This window comes from Manacus candei, unplaced genomic scaffold, assembly GCF_025592945.1.
Source record: "Manacus candei isolate 608988 ecotype Guabito, Panama unplaced genomic scaffold, ASM2559294v1 h1tg000018l, whole genome shotgun sequence".
Lineage (NCBI taxonomy): Eukaryota > Metazoa > Chordata > Aves > Passeriformes > Pipridae > Manacus > Manacus candei.
The window spans coordinates 3,741,002-3,759,912 of record NW_026138066.1 but is presented as its reverse complement, the minus strand read 5'-3'; the positions used below and the strand labels follow the sequence as shown (position 1 = coordinate 3,759,912).

At 42.2% G+C, this 18,911-nt stretch overlaps 1 protein-coding gene across 4 annotated transcripts in view; it reads right to left on the bottom strand.

Moving 5' to 3' along the window:
• Window positions 1-17,904, bottom strand: part of CNOT4 (CCR4-NOT transcription complex subunit 4) — an 80,331-nt gene extending 62,427 nt beyond the window's left edge. For 3 of the 4 annotated variants that reach the window (XM_051784271.1, XM_051784270.1, XM_051784272.1), the window contains exon 1: window positions 17,511-17,903. The gene's annotated coding sequence lies outside the window, so the exon portion shown is untranslated. Of the gene's footprint in view, window positions 1-17,510 lie in introns of all 4 variants that reach the window. The other variant, XM_051784269.1, reaches the window with a different exon arrangement.
• Window positions 17,905-18,911: the final 1,007 nt, after the last annotated feature.

The following is an 18,911-nucleotide window of genomic DNA, read 5'->3' as shown; positions in this document are numbered from 1 at the left end:
TATGAAAATAGTTTCTATGAAAGACTGAAAATTGTTCTAAACACTTTTAAAGGGGCATTTATAGCCACAGGGGTTTTTAATTCCTTGAAAGACATGGCTATGCATAAGACTAAGAACGTTAGAGCACACAGAAATATTCGCTCGAGGTTAGTTCATAGACAGTACACAAAATAGCACATCACTATGCAGAATTAGGGTTTTCAACATCAAGCCACAAGTCACTTTGCTACACCTGAATGCAGAGATATCAATACCAAAGACAAAGCATGTGCTCACAGCAGGTTTCCTTAAATAGGACACAGATCAAGGACAATCATAAGAGAAGACAGGAGAGAGCACAGAGGGAAAGAAAACTTGTCTCCTAACACTGCACACCTCTGCAGAGTCCTGAGACTGCTAAAGATGAAGAGGCCACATCCTTGTGCCTTGCACACACTCCTACATTCATCCTACTCCAAAGCAGCCACAAGGTTTGTAGGTTGAGATCGTATCTTTTATTAGACCAACATGTATAATGAACTTGTACACCAGTCTAACACAAGATACTATCTCTGCATCCAACAAGATGCTACTTCTGCAGTCCTCATCTTGCACAGGGGAACCCAATGACAAAATCTGACACTTTCAAAATTCAGTAATTACTGACTAAGTTATAAATAGGACCTTTATATATTCAGCACTTGATCCAAAGTTAGTGTCCCAAATTTTCATCACAACTAATGATAAGTCCGGTAAATTAATTTTAAAGTTGTTCTTACGGTGTGCGTAAGAATTAAAATTAATAGTAATTTGCCTTGTTATTCCCAGTGAACAGCAAAAGAAGAAACATGGTCATTTGGAAAGTCCATTAATTAAGATGAACTACGGCATAGCAGAGAAAACCAATAGCTACACTTGGGAGGGGGGGAGAGGGGTAGAAGAGGTCTTTAAGATACTCTTAGAACATACACATCACAAGTTATCCGCTACAGCAAAGTCTTTTCAGACAAGGTAGAACGAGAAAAATAGAGCCTGTGGCATACTATAGCTAAGCAGTAAAATAACCATCTTGCATCAGTTTAAAAGGGATCAAAAAATCCCTGAAGTATCTATTATACAGTCATTGTGCAGTGTCTGTAACAGGCAGCATTATCACTGCTGAACATCTCAATTACATCTGCTTCCTATTTAAACATTTTTACAAATCTTGCATTTACTCTTTTCTCACAGATCAACAAGAATTTGGGGGGTATGTGGTAAAATTCATTACTTAGTTATGTAAATAATACCAAGTATTTTAGGCAGAACTGCAGCAGTGTAGTGTCAGAATTTTTTGCCACTATGTACTTTGCACAGAAAAAAAATTAACTTCCAAAAGCTTAAACAGAAAAATATTTAGGAGTTTACTGTTTGCCACAAAACATACAGGATCTGTTTCTGAAATTTTGTCAATAATTAAAAGGCATTTGGTCATTCAGAATTGCTCTGTTATACTAATTCTCTATAAAAAGACTATGATGCAGAATTGAATATATGGTATAAGTAGCCTTCCCTCTCTACCTTTCAAAAAAAGCTTACTCAAGATAAATGTTAGACTTGCATTTTTAGATGGAGGAGGGCAGTATTATTTAAATTTTATTTTCAATATATCTAGCAACACTCAAAATACAAATGTAATTTGCTGATAAATTATACAGGAGGGAATCTGAAACAACCCACAACTGAAATTGTACTGTTATGGTCAACAGTTCTAAGAAAAAAGGGGGAAAAAATTCATACATTTAGGTGAACAGCTTTTCCTTCATCACCTCTGGTCTGAGAACAGAATGCCAAAATTTTATTTGCAGAGTGCTACTTCTCCAGTAGTCACTGAATCCTTTAGAACTCTGATCTTTCAGCCAGCACCTAGATCTAGTTCAGAGTTAGTGATGATCACATTGTCCTGGTTCTGACTAGGACAGGGTTAATTTTTGCAGTAGCCAGGAGGGGACATGGCTAGGACACTGAGGTTATTCTATACCACTTCAAGTTTCCTGGGAGAGAGAGGGGGTCCCTTCCAGGTCAGGTAACCTGAGGGAGGAAACAGTTGGGTATTGTCAGGGTTTCCACTGGGTGAGAAATCACTTGTGAGTCGTTCGCATCTTTCTTGTACCATTTCATTAGTATTGCTGCTGTTACTGTTCACTGTCTTACTTCATTGCTTGTTCGAGTAAATTGTTCTCATCTCAATCCATTTTGTACCTCCAATTCTCCTCTCCAGCCCACTGCAGGGCAGGGGAGAGTGGAGCAGTGCATGGTTTGGAGCGTTTCAGTGGGAACACCATTCCTAAACCCTGACACGCATATAAACTATTCATTACACTTGTCAGACCCGGTCTCCAGCACCCACAGTACCCCACAGTTTGCCCACAACCCACTAAGTTACCACTTGTGGGGAGAAACCAAGAAAAGGTCAGCCTGGAGAATGAAGTACCTTTGCATTCCTCCAGGCCAGCACAGTTGTACACTTTTATGATTATTTATGTCTGCTAAACTTCTTTGACTGACAAAGAATTGAAGAATAGTACCAGACACACAAAAAGCTCCCTTAAACACTTCACTTACAGCATTCTATAAAGGTAGTGGATAGTTTACAAATACCAGTATTTGTTCATCAAACCCTAATTAGTTTTACTTTGCAAATGCCATTAAACCCTCACAAGTCTTAATAAGAGTCAAGAGTGAGAATTCTGTCCATTGCTTTCCAGTTTTTAAAGGAAATACAAGTGCTAATGTACTGAAAAATTGCGTGTCCTTCAGCATTCATCTAAGAGCAATACCAACGTAAAAATGGGAAGTTTAAAAACACTTTTCTAATTACCCAAACAGAACTACCAAGCTTGAGAAAGAATACTCATGAAATCTAGAATTACTAGTGTAAAGGACATTACCCATAGGTACAGTGTAAAGATGAAGGTAAGTGCTAGGACCAGATTTCCTTCACTCTCCCAAGGCACACTGTAGAAAATATGAAACATCATAATGATGTTTAACACCTAATTTTATCTTTCATTTGGGAGTCTATTTGTACTCCTAATCATCACAAGAAAGCTAAAGGTTTTAGTTTAAGCAGAAAATAAAGACTTTAAGTTCTGCTATAAAATAAATCATAGTGTACTTGCAGTTACACTTGAAGAAATTATTCTAGACTATCAAAATAGTGCTTTTTAGCCAACAGAAGTGAAGGATGTTTCTTCTGCTTTTTACAAAGACACAACTACAAAATGAGCATTTAGTCAAATACAGCACTGTTGCTATTCCTGAGGTTTTGAAGGACAAACAAGAAGAAAAACCTCACAGGAGAGACAGGAATAAAAATACCCACAAAAACCCCACCACACACACAACCTAACTCCAATACTAAATCACTTTTATTCCAACACATTCTCAGCCTATCGTTGTGGAAGGGAAATGCCTGTACCTGCAGTACCATGGACAGGGTATGGAAAAGCTCACAGAATCAAAGAATATGCTGAGTCGGAAGTGACCCACCAAGATCATCGAGTCCTACTCCTAGCCCTGGCACACAACACCCCAAGAATCACACCACATGCCTGAAAGCACTGTTCAAACACTTCAACTCAGACAGGCTTGGTGCTGCGACCACTTCCATGGGGAGCCTCTTCCAGTGGCCAATCACCCTCCAGGTGAAAATCCTTTTCCTGATATCAAACCTAAGCCTACCCTGACTCAGATCCATGCTGTTTCCTCAAATCCTGTCACTGGTGACAAGAGTGAAGAGATTAATACCTGCCTATCCCTCTTCCCCTCGTGGGATCTCTCCAGATTCCCCAGACCACTCAAAAAAAAACCCCCCCCAAAAAAAAAAATCAAATGTTGAGAGAGGTTTTGCAATGACATCAGCTATCTCTGAGGATTCACGGATGGATCCCGTCAGGCCCTGTAGATTTGTAGGGATGCAGCTGGATCATCAGATCCTGCAGTTTCAGGGTCAACTGGGAGCTGATCATTCTCACATAGTCCTCCAGGGCACTGAAACCCTCCTGGTTCTTCATCTATGTTGAGGACAGAGGCAAAGAAAGCATAAAACACCTCTGCCATGTCTCTGTCCCTGTTTGTGAGGTGACCATCCTCATCCTGTAACAGGCCAATGATATTTCAATACTGCCTATTGCCATTAATGTATTTGAAAAAACTCTTTATTGCCCCCCACATTTCTGGTCAGCTTCAACTCCGATTGATCTTGGCCGCATGAATTTTCTCCCTACAGCAGCAGGCAGCCCCTCTGTATTTTTCCTATGTCAGCTGACCTTGCTTCCGCTGGGCATACACCTTCCTTTTTCTCCTTATTTCCCTGTTCAGCCAAGCCAGTCTTCTGCCTAGTCTGCTTGACTTCTGACATTTGTGGATTGCCTGCTCCTGTGCCCTTAGGATACAGTGTTCAGAGAGTGACCAACACTGATGGGCTCCAGCACCTGCAAAACCATTTTCTGAGGAGACTTTACTAGTTCCCTGAGCAGCCTGAAGTCTGCTCCCCTCATGTCCTGAGTTGAGGTTTTGCTGGCACTCTTCCTCCTGTCAACAGAGATTTTAAACTCGATAGTTTTGTGGTTGCTGTGGCCAAGACGGCCGCCAATCTCCACTTGCTCACAAGATCCACTCTGTTGAAAAGCAGCAGATCAACAAGGGCACTTTCTGAGATGGCTCCCTTAGGACCTGTTCCATAAAGTTGTCAACTAGGGTTTTTAGGAATCTTCTGGCCCCGGTTGTACAAGCTGTGTGATGCTCCAAGAATTCCTCAAAGAATAATTCAGTCATTGTCCTGGTTGGGAGGTCTGTAGTAGACTCCAAGGATGACATCCACATTATTTGTTTGTCCCTTGATTCTTACCCAGAGGCTCTCAACTGTGCCATCGCCAGTTGTGAGCTCTCTTCCATTACACACTATGCCACCCCCTCACTTCTTCTGCCCTGCCTATCCTTCCAGAGTGCCTGTAATCACCCAACAGGGCACTCCAACCACAAGACTGATCCCACCATGTTTCATTTATGCCAACGATATCAAATCTCTGGGACAATGCTTCGAGCTAGTCTTATTTGTTGCTCATGCTGTGTGCATTAGCATAGGAATACTTCAGGTGTGGTACTTCGTAACCAAAAGCTGATTGAGGGACCCCATTGCTGCTCATTTGCTCAGGTTTTGGCACACCATCCCATTGCACATCACTGGCAAGCCTGTGCCTTTCCCTTTGGAGCACTTAATTGCTGAATTTTTAAGCAACCAGATTGAACTTTAAGAAAACAAACATCCTGTGTCAGTGCAAGAGATTCAGTTATCTTCTGTATTACATCAGTAAGCTTGAGTATTTACATCAAGCAGTACCTTTAAGTATAAAAATTCCTCCTGCATTTCCACTGAAGCCACACTATTTGCTTTAAGGTTCTTAATACAGAATTATAGAATGGCCTGGGTTGGAAGGGATCTAAAAGATCATCTAGTTCCAACACCTCTGCCATGAGCAGGGACACCTTTCATTAGCCAAGGTTGCTCAGAGCTCCATCCAACCTGGCTTTGAGTATTTTCAGGGATGGGGCACCCACAACTTCCCTGGGCAATCTGTTCCAGGGCCTCATAACCCTCACAGTACAGAATTTTTTCCTAGTATCTAGTCTAAACCTATTCTCTTTCAGTTTGATAGCATTCCCCCTTGAACTGTCACTACATGTTCCTGTAAGAAGTCCATCTTCATCTTTCTTAGAGGCTCCCTTCAAGTACCGGAAGGCCACAATTAGGTCACCCCAAAGCCTTCTCTTCTTCAGGCTGAACAATCCCAATTCTCTCAGCCTTTCCTCATAGCAGAGGTGCTCCACCCCTCTAATCATCTTAGTGGCTTCCTCTGGACTCACTGCAACAGGGCAATGTCCTTCCTGTGCTGGGACCCCAGAGCTGGATGCAGCACTGCAGGTGGGATCTCACCAGAGCAGAGTAGAGAGGCAGAACCCCCTCTCTCAACCTGCTGCCCAGGCTGCTTCTGGTGCAGCCCAGGATACACTTGGCTTTCTGGGCTGTGAGCTCACATTGCTGGGTCATGTCCAGCCTCTCATCCATCAGCACTCCCAAGTCCTTCTCAGCAGGACTGCTCTTGATCCCTTCATCCCCCAGCCCATACTGATACTGGGAGTTGCCCCGACTCAGGTGCAGCACCTTGCACTTGGTCTTGTTAAACCTCATGAGACTTTATAGGCTCATTACTGATTCTTAGTTTCAAGCTTTAACATTGACAATTTATTTGTGAAGTTGAGGACTGTTACATTTTTTTGCTACAGATTCATAGAATAGTTCCAATTGGAAAGGATCTTTAGAGTTTCCTAGTCAACCTCCTTCTCAAAGCAAGGTCAGCAAAATCAGTCTAGATTACACAGGGCTTTATCCAGTGGGCATCAAACCATCTAAGGCCGGACACTACAGAATCTCTTTCACCTGTTCCAATAACTGTCCCACTTCATGGAGAAACATGTTCTTCTTAAATGCAGTTATTTTAAGGCATGCCTGCTTTCTCTTGCCTGCCTTCCACATATTGCTATAAAGATCCTGGCTCAGTATTCTCAACAGTCTGCCCATTGGTACTGTAAGGCTGCTATTAGTTCCTCCTGCTTCCCAAAGCCTTCCCTTCTGCAGCCTGAAGACCCATTTCCCTAAGAACTGACAGAATTCTAGCAAACTTACTTCTACACATCTGCTAAACCTTCCATCACAAATATAATGTTTTGATTTAGAGCGGCTGTTATCTTCATCCCCACATTTCCCCAGATACAACTGTAGGAACTGACACCTCACACTAAAATCTGCTCTAGTATAAGCTAAAATGAGTTATACACTGCCTTTCTGTCCCCCTCTAGGACATACATCAGCTCCAAAGAGACCATCTCCTGTTCAGCTTGCAGATCTGTTTCTAAACTAGAATTAAGAGATATGGAAGTACTTTCTAAGAAAAAAAAAAATCACCCAGTTGAACAAAGAGTTGTAGTCTTACAGGCTCATTATATATATATGTACCCAAGCTTGGATATATAGGAAAAAGAAAAGATGCCCTGAACTGAAGGAGGGGAAAACAAACAAACAAACAAACAAAAAAACAACAACCAACAACAAAAACACACCAGTGGGAGGCGGGGGGTGAACCTACAACAAAAAAACCAAACCAACGACCCGAACTCAAAATACATAGATCAGAAAGTTATCAAGAAGGAGAATAAGAGTACATTATTAGGACTGCTGTCTAAACCACTGTTACAAAAAAGAATAAAAACATTAATGAAGATGCCACAAGCACTCCAGCATCTGAGGTAAATTTCTGTTAAGGTGTAGTCCCCTATTGACAATTAAAAGCAAAAAGTTCCTCTATCAGTTTTCCCAATCCTCCAAAGTTACTTATCAGACTAACAATATTTCAGTACAGTAACAGCTCTTCAGACAGTCACTCACCCTTTGATGAAGCAAGTAACATCAGGAATTATTAACCACTGGAAAATCCATGTCATGACTAGTCAGTCAAGAAATCCCAGAGACAGGAGGGGAAGGAGTGAAAAAGAGGAGATATATCTCAAGATTTGCTCCATGTCTCTTATCAGTAATTGATATGTGCTCCAGCACTTATTTCTCAAAAGAAAAGACAGGGGGCTACAGATACTGGAAGAAGTAGTGATGCTTCCTTAACAGAAGAAAAACAATCTTCTCTACAGACTTTCATATCTCTCTGGAAAACCCACATTCTATATTTCATTTCCAGCTGAGGGGGAGAAAACATATCATAGAAAGGTCTGTACTCCTCATCCAGCTCACTAAAAAAAACAAAAATCCACACAAATAAAATAAATCCTTGCACCAGTTTAAAATAATTCTTCAGAATACTTGAGAAACTACAAAGAAACACATGGAAGAGGAAGATTTGATCATTCTCTTCAACCTCATCCTAAAACTTGTGAAACAGCAGAGTCACTGGCCTCAGATTCACTCTCAGCCATTCATACTCTTAATATCTTTCCAGTCACATAACTGGAAAAAAGTAAATTTGACTTTTGCAAGAAGTGACAATGCTTGCCCCTCACCACAGAGGGTGTCAAGTAAGGAGAGCCAAGTCAGTTTAAGCCACAGGCAAATGAACACTTAACAACTGGGAGATGGAATATTATTAGATGAATAACTAACTGGGGCCCCCAGCATAATAAAGACATGGAACTGCTCAAGTAGGTGCACAGAAGGGCCACAAAGATGATCACAGGGCTGCAGTCTCTCTCCTTTGAGGTTGGGGTTGTTCAGCCTGGAGAAGGCTTCAGGGAGATCTTACAGCAGCCTTCCAGAACCTAAAGGGGGCCCACAAGAAATATGGAGAGGGACTCTTTATCAGGAAGTGAAGTGATAGTACAAGGGGTAAAGTTTTTAAACTGAGAGAGGGTAGATTTAGATCAGCTATTAGGGAGAAATTCTTCACAATGAGGGTGCTGAGGCCTTGAAATAGATTGCCTAGTGAAGTGTGGATGTCCCATCCCTGGAAGTGTTCAAGGCCAGGTTGGATGGGGGCTTTTTGAGCAACCTGGGCAAGTGGAAGGTGTTCCTGCCCATGGCAGGAGGTATGGAATAAGATGATCTTTAAGGTCCCTTCCAAACCATTCTGTGATTCTATGAACTCATCTATACTTTGCATTTTAAAAGGCAACACAGCAATCCATCAGAACTTAATTGCATTTAGGAGTGCTTAAGGTAGAAACCAAAATACTACAAATTAAGGCTGTGATCCTACAAACATTTAAGTAGTAAACTTTACTGGAATAGATTTAGACTATAATGAAATTACAGAACATGCCTGAAACAGAGAAACAAGCCTACATTTGCAATATTAGCTTCAAAAATGTTTATTGTAACAACTCCCTACCAAAAGGACTGCTCTTGTACAATATAACAGTCTTAGCATATAAATACACAAAGTACAGTGGAACTGTAAAGTTACAACAGAAGTTTAATACACACAAGCCTATTTCCACTTTAAAGAGACATTAACAGTTACATCAAGGTACATACACTTAGAATTTCTCAAGAGTGAAAAAGTAACTAAAGCATGAGTTCCTGTAGCTAATAACTGGACCACTTCAGCTTTTTCTCTATGTGTACCTGGAAGGTAAAGCTGATTCCAAATATAGCACACGTCTTGTGCTCAAATTTGTGGCACTACCTGAAAGTAGGTGGAAATTAGGCCTCTGGCTTATTTCCTGTTCCATGCTAAAAATGACAAAGGGTGAAGCTTCCCTAAAATCTGAAATTCTGCAGCACGTAATTCAAGACAATAAAGTATTTCTTTTAGCAATTTAGGAAACAGTTGGATAACATAAAAGGTACATCTAATTAAAATGCAGTATCAAATAAATCCAGTGATCTATCAGTTCTAGTGGTTGAAGAAAAAGACTAACTCGGGAGTTCAGTTTAAGTATAGAAAATAGGAATACTATGCTTAGGACATCATCTGCTTCAGACAAGAACAGGATGCTGCTTCAGTAACATTCACTGACATCTGAGTCAACAGAAAATAGTACAAACGTCTACCATGTCACAGTCACAATCACACTTTGGGATTCATTTGGCTTCTATAGAGAATACCTGAAATTTTACTATCTATTTTGTAATCTAAAAATCAGTTATTTCAAAAAGCAAACCAATCATTTAACGAGAAGCACAGCAAAATTTCAGAGGATGGAAACATCTTCTAATCAGTCACACCAAATACCTGCTAGAAATCCAGAAAGGTAGTTGCTTTGTGCAATATTCACTCATACCATAAATCCCCATTCCCACATATGTGGTACCCAAGCTACAATCGCCTGCGTCTACTTTTCAGGGAAATACGTACGTGTTTGCTTGCATTCAAGGAAGCACTTTTATCTCAAGGAGGAACAGAACATATATAACTGCTTGAAAATATATGCTATATATATATGCTATATGCTGTAGTAAACAAATTCTAGAGACAGTCATATATAAAGCAATTGCCTTAAAGAAAAAAGCAAAGCGAGAACATTAAGAAGCAACCTGTGAAAATAGTTTTCCAGATCATTTTTTAGAAAGGCTAGGCAGAAAGGGAAAATTAATTTAGCATTCTAAAAAGAAACAATTTAGTAAAATACCCAAAAAGCAGAGCATCAGCTTCCACAAATTTAAGAATGTGTAGTATTGTTTTTTTATAAATTCCTTCTACCTGAAATACATGGAGCTGTGTTAACTCAGACAGGTGAAGTTAAGGAGTCATTTGGTATGTACAAAGTACTGAATTAAATCCCAAACAAAAATCTGTCAGACTGTGACAAATAAACGCTGTAAAAAGCACAGAAGTTCAAGTTGACTGCAAATGCACTTGCCCAGCATATCCTTTAAATGCTGTGACTGTTTAATACTATGAGATACAAGTCTGAGTTTTTAGCAATTAGGAGCAGCTGGATGCGGTTTCTTTGGAGAAGCCTAAGCCATAGGAGATGCAAACTAACCAAAACCCATAAGAAAATCGAAAAACTGCCTAAAGAGGATGATGAACTGGCTGATAGATTTAAGTTTCTTTAAAAATAGAAGAAAAAAATACAAAATTACAACATTAAGGATGCCTCAAACATTTATGCTGATGTCAGGTCTGTGTAAGAGGATACTCTCCAATATCTGACTTCATACTTAGTAAATAAAAAAAATAAAATAAATAAAAAAAAACCACCAAAAAACCCAAATAAAATACAGAGTGACACTGAGTCCATCTCCTTTCTGCATTTCTATATAATATGGTATTTCCTGAGTCCAATATAAGTCTCAGAAAAAAACAGTACAGTCAAAAGATGTTGCACTCCACCTCTACAGTTACCTTCGCCATGCTTTCAGAGTTGGCACACACTGAATACAGCAGAAACAGTAGCTGGTGGTAAGTGGCTCATTCATTACCAGTGGATGACTACAGCACTGCTAGTGCCAAAAGGAACCAGCCCCTCTCACCTCATCACACCAAATTACATTTGTTTGAAAACAAATTTCGCTTAACCTCTGCTCAATAGTTTAATATATATACGTGCAAAGAATGTTTAAAAAAGGTATGGTAACCAGTATTAATTATGATTAAAGATAGAATAAACATTTTACTTCAAAGTGCCTGTTTTCTGACTCTTCACTTCACTTGTATTCTATACAACTAAGCTCAAAAAATAAAAGTCATGTGCCACTGCAGGTTTCCTTATAAAAATGGCTGTACGGTGTTCTCTTTTTGCTCACTGAACTCAAAAGCAATTAGCTAGTTTCCCAAAAGAAGATACTACAGAACCAATTCTAAGTAGTTCCTGCCCAGGGAACTTTTCTTAAGACTGCCAGTCATGTGGTCACACAACACAGCCAGTTCTCACCAAGTTTCACTGTGTTATGTATTTATACAGTAGTAACCAGAGCAATAGTTCTCATACAAGGTATGCCACTGCCCCACCTCCTGGGAATCACAAGCCTCAAGGTTAAATCAGAATGAGACCACGAGCAAAAGCTTTAAGAAATTAATGGCTCTAAAAAGGCTCAATTAGAAGAGGAAGCCACTACACTGTTGAGAACATGCGAATGAGCCTACCTTGAAGCATGCTTACAGTTAGAACTACTATTCAAGACTAGACTGAAACTGTAATCCAGCCAGATGACGACACTACCCATGTGCAGAAGACAGCTTGATGAGTATAAGAGCTGCTACTTCCTTAAACTTCCCAGCTGTTCTTCCATATTTTCAGCATACACCAACAGTTATGTAAAAGAAAACCAGTGATCATCCTCTGGGTTCAGACTTACCACCTGATGTTCTAGAACCAGTTTGCCACTAACTGCGAAACCACAACATTAATATGTTAAATATACGCTTTACTAAATGAAAGGATTAGCAAAGAAGCTTCCAAAGACAGGAAGAGGCTCTAATTTCTCAAACATGGTTCCTCAGTTATGAATTCCTTGACCCTTAACCTAGGATGAAGTTTCATAAAAAGAAAGATTACCTTCTTAGGAAAAGGGATTCAACTTGCTAAATGATCAACAGAAGCACATGCAGGAAGGCTCCTTCAAAGCAGCAGCAGCAGTTACATGATAAATGGCAGCAAGACTAAGTCACTAGACAAACTGGATTAATGCTATTGGGTCTCTCTCACTCAGACCAGCGCTTTTAACATAACTTCAGGACTTTAGGGGTCCCTACAGTTCACATTGACTGAAGGAAATATATTCAAATGAACTATGGGGCATGTTGACCCATAAACACTAATTTTGACCTAGCAAGTTTTGGTCTTTCATTTTATGTTAGTTTAGGAGCTCTCAGAGGACACATTTTATGAATGAAATACTGAAGACTAACCTTAGTTTTCATTCAAAAAAAAAAAAAAAAAAAAGGAAGAAGTCACATGTAATGAAGCAGCAGCTATTCAGAGAGAGGGAATAGTTTCTATTTTTGCAACGTCCAGTAGCCCAAGGTAACATCTTCATATCACAGCAAAGCCTTAAGTCTTTAACTGACAGGCACAGCTATAGCTACACATACCTATCTTCATTCATTATATGTGGAGAGAAGACAGAGAAAGAAAGTAGTTGAACACTTTCTCCCCTCATCTAGTGATTACTGCTACATACTTCCCTATCCCATTTTTCTATGTTTCTAGGCTATATTACAAAACAGAAACTCTGAACAACAGCCACCACATGCTTACCTATCCAGGACATAACCTTCATCAAAACTTCTATCACTTAACTCCCTCAGCTAGGCAGTTCCAAAACACATATAAATGTAACTTAATTACTTCCTCCCAGTCCTGCACTCAAATTCTGTTGTTTTAAGATGGTAATTTATTGTAACATGGAATAGGAGATAGGTTTAGAAATAACAAAATTACTCCACCTGCAAGTATAGTATTTCACAGTCTAGGTGTCTCAGTTTGTGGTTCTTGCAATTTAAAATTAATAGACACATTTCAAACAGGACCCGCATTACACCTACACTGGTGAAAGAAACTTTAAACCAATGTACAACATGAAGCCTGCCTTCAAATAAATCTCATCTGTTTAATTCAGTGTTCCTGAAACAAAGTAAGAAAACTGTTAGCAAATCTTCCTATGCAGTGTATTTTATCTTACAATGAGTGAGACCGCTATGCTTTTAGTTACTAGTTTTCTGTATGAAACCTTACATGGAATAAAACATTTAAGAACATCCACACTAGGAAAAATAAATGCCCCTTCTGTTAAGTAAGGAAAAGATTAGAGCTCAGTGGACTGAAACATAAGATTATATTGCAGTTCACCAAAAACAAGGCCTAAAAACATGCCAAAGTAAAACCTGGGATGAATAACCACTTGAAAACCACAGTACACACTCCTATCACATTTTTTGGCCATCCCTACAAAGCTTCTGTGTTTCTGTTTTAAATTTGAAGAATTCATTAGAATAAGTTAAAAGCGAAGACAGAGAAGTGTGCTGCCATTTTTGCAGTTTATTTCACTTAATTTGTTTTGAAAAACAAAGAAGAGAAAAACCAACCCCCAACAACACAAAAATGCCAACAAATTCCTAGTGCTAATAATTGATACAACTGATTACATAGAAAATATTGCAACTTTACCTTCCAGCGATCAAGGACTGCTAAGCTGTGAAGAGTCAAATACTCAAAGCCCAGAGAGGGCCAGTCCAAGGACCTGCACTGCAACAGGGGACCCTCCATCTCACTTCAAGCAGAAATACAATTGCTTTATATCAGATTTTGTGGTCAATTGGAACCCGTTTCATATTAGAAATCTATTCCTCTCAAGATAACATCAAGATAGAAGAAACTGATGCTGGGATCACAGTATGTTAGATCCTAGACAGATGAAGTTTTCCCTTCTTCCCTTGAAAGAAAACAGAACCAGGTCAAAGTCAGACAGCAGCGATCAGAGAAAAAGCCTTAGCCAAGATCCAAGTTCGCCTTCCACCAAGTTCAGTAGCATGTTTGCTTGATCCACCTTCATTTTTAATTTGGTGACTAAAAGATAAAAAAAATTCCCCTTATGTTGACCCCAACCTATTTTTTCCCCAATCTGAAAACGAGCAACAGATGAAGTACCTGATAAAAATACACAAATTACTGATTAATCATTATGAAATTAAAACTAACATATTCTGCTCCAGAATAAAAATACAGTACATAGCTTTCAGGTTACATAGAAAAGGATGAGCAGGAGCATCATTCTCTTGGCCCATATTCTCCTCATGGCTTTGGATGCAGGCTTCCTCAAGTTGTTAAAGCACATGCATGAGATAGCTTATGAATATCTTATTTTGTACATGCATGTTTAGAAAACACTTGCAAGCTCCATTTAAATAATAGACTCCTACAAGAAATATCTTGGAGTTGTCATGTTCCCAGAATAGTGAAGTGGAAGGAAAGAAAATAAAACATATAGCCACAAAATCTACTTGATCTTAGTACTGAGGAAATCAATTCTTTTCTTTCAGCTGTTGGAGCCAGTCTAGCCAGAAGTCAAAAACATGTATTCTGAATGCTCACTGAATTAGTATGATCTTTGATACAATTTTAAAATAAGAAAACTGTAAAGATTCCCTTTTCAAGATCATACAAGAAAAATGCCATCTGACAAAACCAAGCATATCAAAGTTCCTGGTACAACAGAACAAAATCCAGTTTAATAAAAACATTCACCTAACTGATCCAAACAGTTTCATGCAAAAACACGTATATGTATTTACTTACAGAGGTTATATTCCTATTTTCTGCTTAACACTTACATTGCCCTCCCAGCTTGCTTACAGGAAGAACCAGAAGGTCTGAGCAGCATTCAAGCCACGCCAAACCATTTGCTGCTACACTTAGTTTTCCAAGCCCGGAAAGCATTTACAGTTGTTAAAATGTTAACAAATGTTAATCAATCTCCTGAAAGGAATAAATTCCTAGACTATTCTCCAAGAATCAGAAGAGTGGGGCCCAGAGAGATGAGGGCTCTATTTATTCATAGAGCTCTAGCTCCTCACACTGTTTCCATCCAATAAAAAGGGGACAAACCAGATATACACTGGGAAAAAAAAAAGCATAAACATCTTGAAAGAGAGGAAACATTCAGGACACAAGGTAAGTCATGTAGTCTTTCACATATGCACCTAGTCAAGTTATCTCAGCAATACTGCACAACAGCAAACGGGACAAAAGGTGATTCCTACAACCTAAGGCACTAATTCACCACCTGAAAGTTTAGGCACCCTTGATCCTAGCAGTCCTGCTGAGCAAGTAATTTCCTTCCAGCATTGTTAAGGCCTATAGATCAGCCTCATCTTACCAAAACAACCAAGGCCTAAGATGCAATCTACAATCAGCCACTTAACAGTTACCTGTACTTACAGAACAGTCTATCTGAAATAATCTCATTTGTTTCAAAGAAACAGGCAAAATTTTGAGAAATAATTACCAGAGTTAAGCCTTCAGGGTCCATACTTAAGATCTTGGTCAGAGTAATTTCAAAACATTTAACTCACAAAGAATACCCCAACTTTCCTGAACAATAGCCATGAAGGACAACCTGTCTCTGTACATAAAGAATATTTCTAATTAAATAAAAAAGCCACATCCTTGAGTATACATACTCTCTCACCAGCTTTTTTAGCCCAAGCCTTTTATTTAGTTGGCACTCTAAGGATGTTCTTAAACTTTGAGGAAAAGGTACCAAGAAACTAGTAGAGCACTACTCCTTACAGACACTCACCATTTTTTCCCTGTAAAGAGAAAAGCTGTTAGGATCCAACACTCATCATTTTAAAAGCTAATAAAGAGGCACCTGAAGAAACACACAGAATAAAAGAACATATTATTTTATCACTGTATTTCTCCTTTTCAAAACAATCTTTTCCCCTAAAATGAGCTTAGTTTGCAATTCAGCCAAGTTCAACTGCCAGGCATTTCTAAACACTTGCATGTGTTCATCTTGTTTATGAAATGGAAACTCTATCACAGAATTCCAAAAGCCTAAGGTACAGCACAACTGAATCCCTAACCATGCATTAGACCACTACGTTATTACAGAGATGCTAAGAAACTAAAAGTATATTTGAGTATTTGTAAGCCATCTGAAACTAATTCACCCTCTCCAGTCAAACAGCTGCTCTCTTCCCTGCTCTTCATAAGCCTGTATTTTATTTTTTCCCTTTCCTTTTTCCTTTTTTAGCAGTGAAAGGGGCTAGAAAAAAATTTCTTTCTTCTACATATTCATCTTTCAGTATGAGTTCTCTTCTGTTAATGCCAGACAGCAAGAATATGAAGTCAAAGTACAGGGATGTTCAAGTCAAGACATCTCAAAGCTAAAACAAAATACAGACAGTTAAAACACAGCGAGTTAGAAACCTGTACAGGTTAAATAAACATGCGACTGGCCAACATTAACTTCTACAACTTTTGAACAGGAGCAAGCCAACATCTGCTGGCCTAGAGTTTCCACAGTTTTAACTAGCTGATAGGTTTTGCTTCCATTAACATATGGTCTGAAGAGAATTGCTTCTCCTATGAACTATATACTCGGTATTACCACACTGACAGAAATATACAAGCCATGGACAATTAAATCCTTTCTGGTACAGTAACCAAACATTTTAAGATAATTATCTAATGTATTTTCCCTCCCCTTCACTGTACAGACGAAGTGGCAGCTCCCTTTCAGACTGGTAGGTAGAGCTGTACGACCATCGCTGGGAACAGGAGAGAGCCCGCATGCAGCCTTGCCATTTGCTTCTGCCAATGCACAAAACAGAAAGAGCTTCTAGGATTTTGCAAGTAGGAAATGGAAAGTTACATATAGGTTATTTTACTGACAGGCAAATCTCGGGAGGCTACATGGACTGTCCAAAATAACATAAAATTAAGAGGCTGCCATTTACCATCTGTTTGTCTCTCTCTCTCTCTCTCTCTCCAGCAAAAAAGTACACATCACAAGAAGAAATAGAGCCTGGGTCCGTGGAAGAGGAAGAAGGAGAGAAAGGAAATTTCCACGCAAATTCCAAGTGAATCACGCCGCGATGCCCGCGCCCGGCCGCGCCGGCCTGCCCCGACGGAGGCGAGCGGCTCCGGGGGCACCGGCCCCCCACGGCCCTGACCGGTGGCCCGGCACGGCCCAAGGGCTCCGCCACGCCGAGGCGGCGAGGAGGAGATAAATAAAGCCTCCTCCGGGCAGAGGCACCGAGGGAGCCCCTTCCCCGGCGCCCCCCGGGAGGAGGAGCGGCCCGCTCGCCCCCGCGCCCTCCCCGCCCGGCCCGGTGCCCTGGGCGCTCGGCAGCGGCCCGGCGCGTCCCCCGGCCCCGGGGCTGCACCGCCGGGTGGGCTGCGGCCTGCGCCGTCCCGGCGAAGCCGCGGCGCTTTCGCAGCCAGAGCGGCCCGGCTCCCCCCCGCCTCCTCCTCGCCTCTGCTTCCCTCCCTCCCTCCTTCCCTCCCCGGCCCGGCCTTCAGCTCGCACTCACCCGCCTTCCTTCTGCCTGCCCGGCCCGCGGTGCGTGTGCGCGGCTCTCCCCGCTCGGGCTGCCCGGCGCGGCGGGGGCGGCCGGGCGGGTGGGTGAGTGAGCGTGCAGGGAAGGAGGCGAGGGGAAAAGGAGGAGAAGGGTGGGGAGGGAAGGAGAGAGGCGGCGAGGAAAGAGAGAGAGAAGCGGAGGGGAGAAACCCGCAGCGGCGCTCCTGGTGCGGGACGTGCGGCGGCGGCCGGCCAGGCGCTCAGGCGGCTGCTCCGACGACCTTTACGCGAGGGACGGGCGGTCTCCGAGCTCGGGGCGCTCCGCTGCCAGCCCGGCCACCATCTTACATTGGGGAGACTTGCCCCGGACGCCGCCCCCGCTGCGCGTGCGCCGCCGGCAGTGGGCGGGGCGCGGCGCGGGAGGGGGAACGGGGCGCGACGGCAGCGGCCGCGACGGGCCCGGGGCATGACGGGACTTGTAGGCGGGGGCGGCCTGGGCAGCGCGGGAGGAGGCGGGGTTGGGGCGAGGGTCGGCCCTTCCGCCGGGCCGGGGCTTCGAGCCGCCGGCGGGGCACGGATGGCCCGGGCCCTGTTCCGGAGAGTTCCGCAAACCTGCTGCCATTTCAGCCACCTGTTGCTGGACATTAAACCGAGCAGTTTTCAAGCACTGGGCGGATTTATTTATTTATTTATTTATTCATTCATTCATTCATTCATTTATTCATTTATTTATTCATTTCTGTATTTATTTTATTCCTCCCATTGGTGTTGCTTTGGGGGTTTTTCCCCCGCCAGGTCGAAGCGACCCCGTGTGCCTCCCCGTCGGACTTTGCCGGTTGTTGGCTGCAGCGTCAGGGGGTGGGATGTGCTGTGTTCTCCCGGGAACACCTGACGCGGCTGTCGCGGTGGCTCGATTGAGGCTGGATGCGGTCCCGCGGACCTCGCCACGGGCACCTTCCATTCCCGCACACTCCGAGAGAGCGGGACTGTGCCCGGGCGCTGTCCCCCCCCCCCCCCCGGTGCCGCCCCTGCCATTGCCCCAGCCCGCCAGCCAGCCCTGTTCCCCAGGAGGGCACCCCCACCAGCTCCCCCCTTACCCTTCTCTCCCCTTTTTCTTCTTTTTCGTTGGTTGGTTCGTTTTGTGTCGTCGTTCCCCCCCCGCCATCCTCACAGGCTCCAAGCACGAAGACCTGGTGTGACAGGATTGCTTCGCTGCTTCTGTTTCTGGAGTTGCAAAATTTGGAGAGTTTTGGTTCCCGGTGCACTGTGCTCGTGTCCCGCCAGGCCCCGCTCCAGGTGGCCGCTCCTCCCTCACCTGCCCGGTGCCTCTCTGTGCCCGGGCTTGGCTTTCCCATGGCAGCAGGCACTCACATGGCACTGCCCCTTTGCTGAACAGACTTCTGTTGCTGCTATT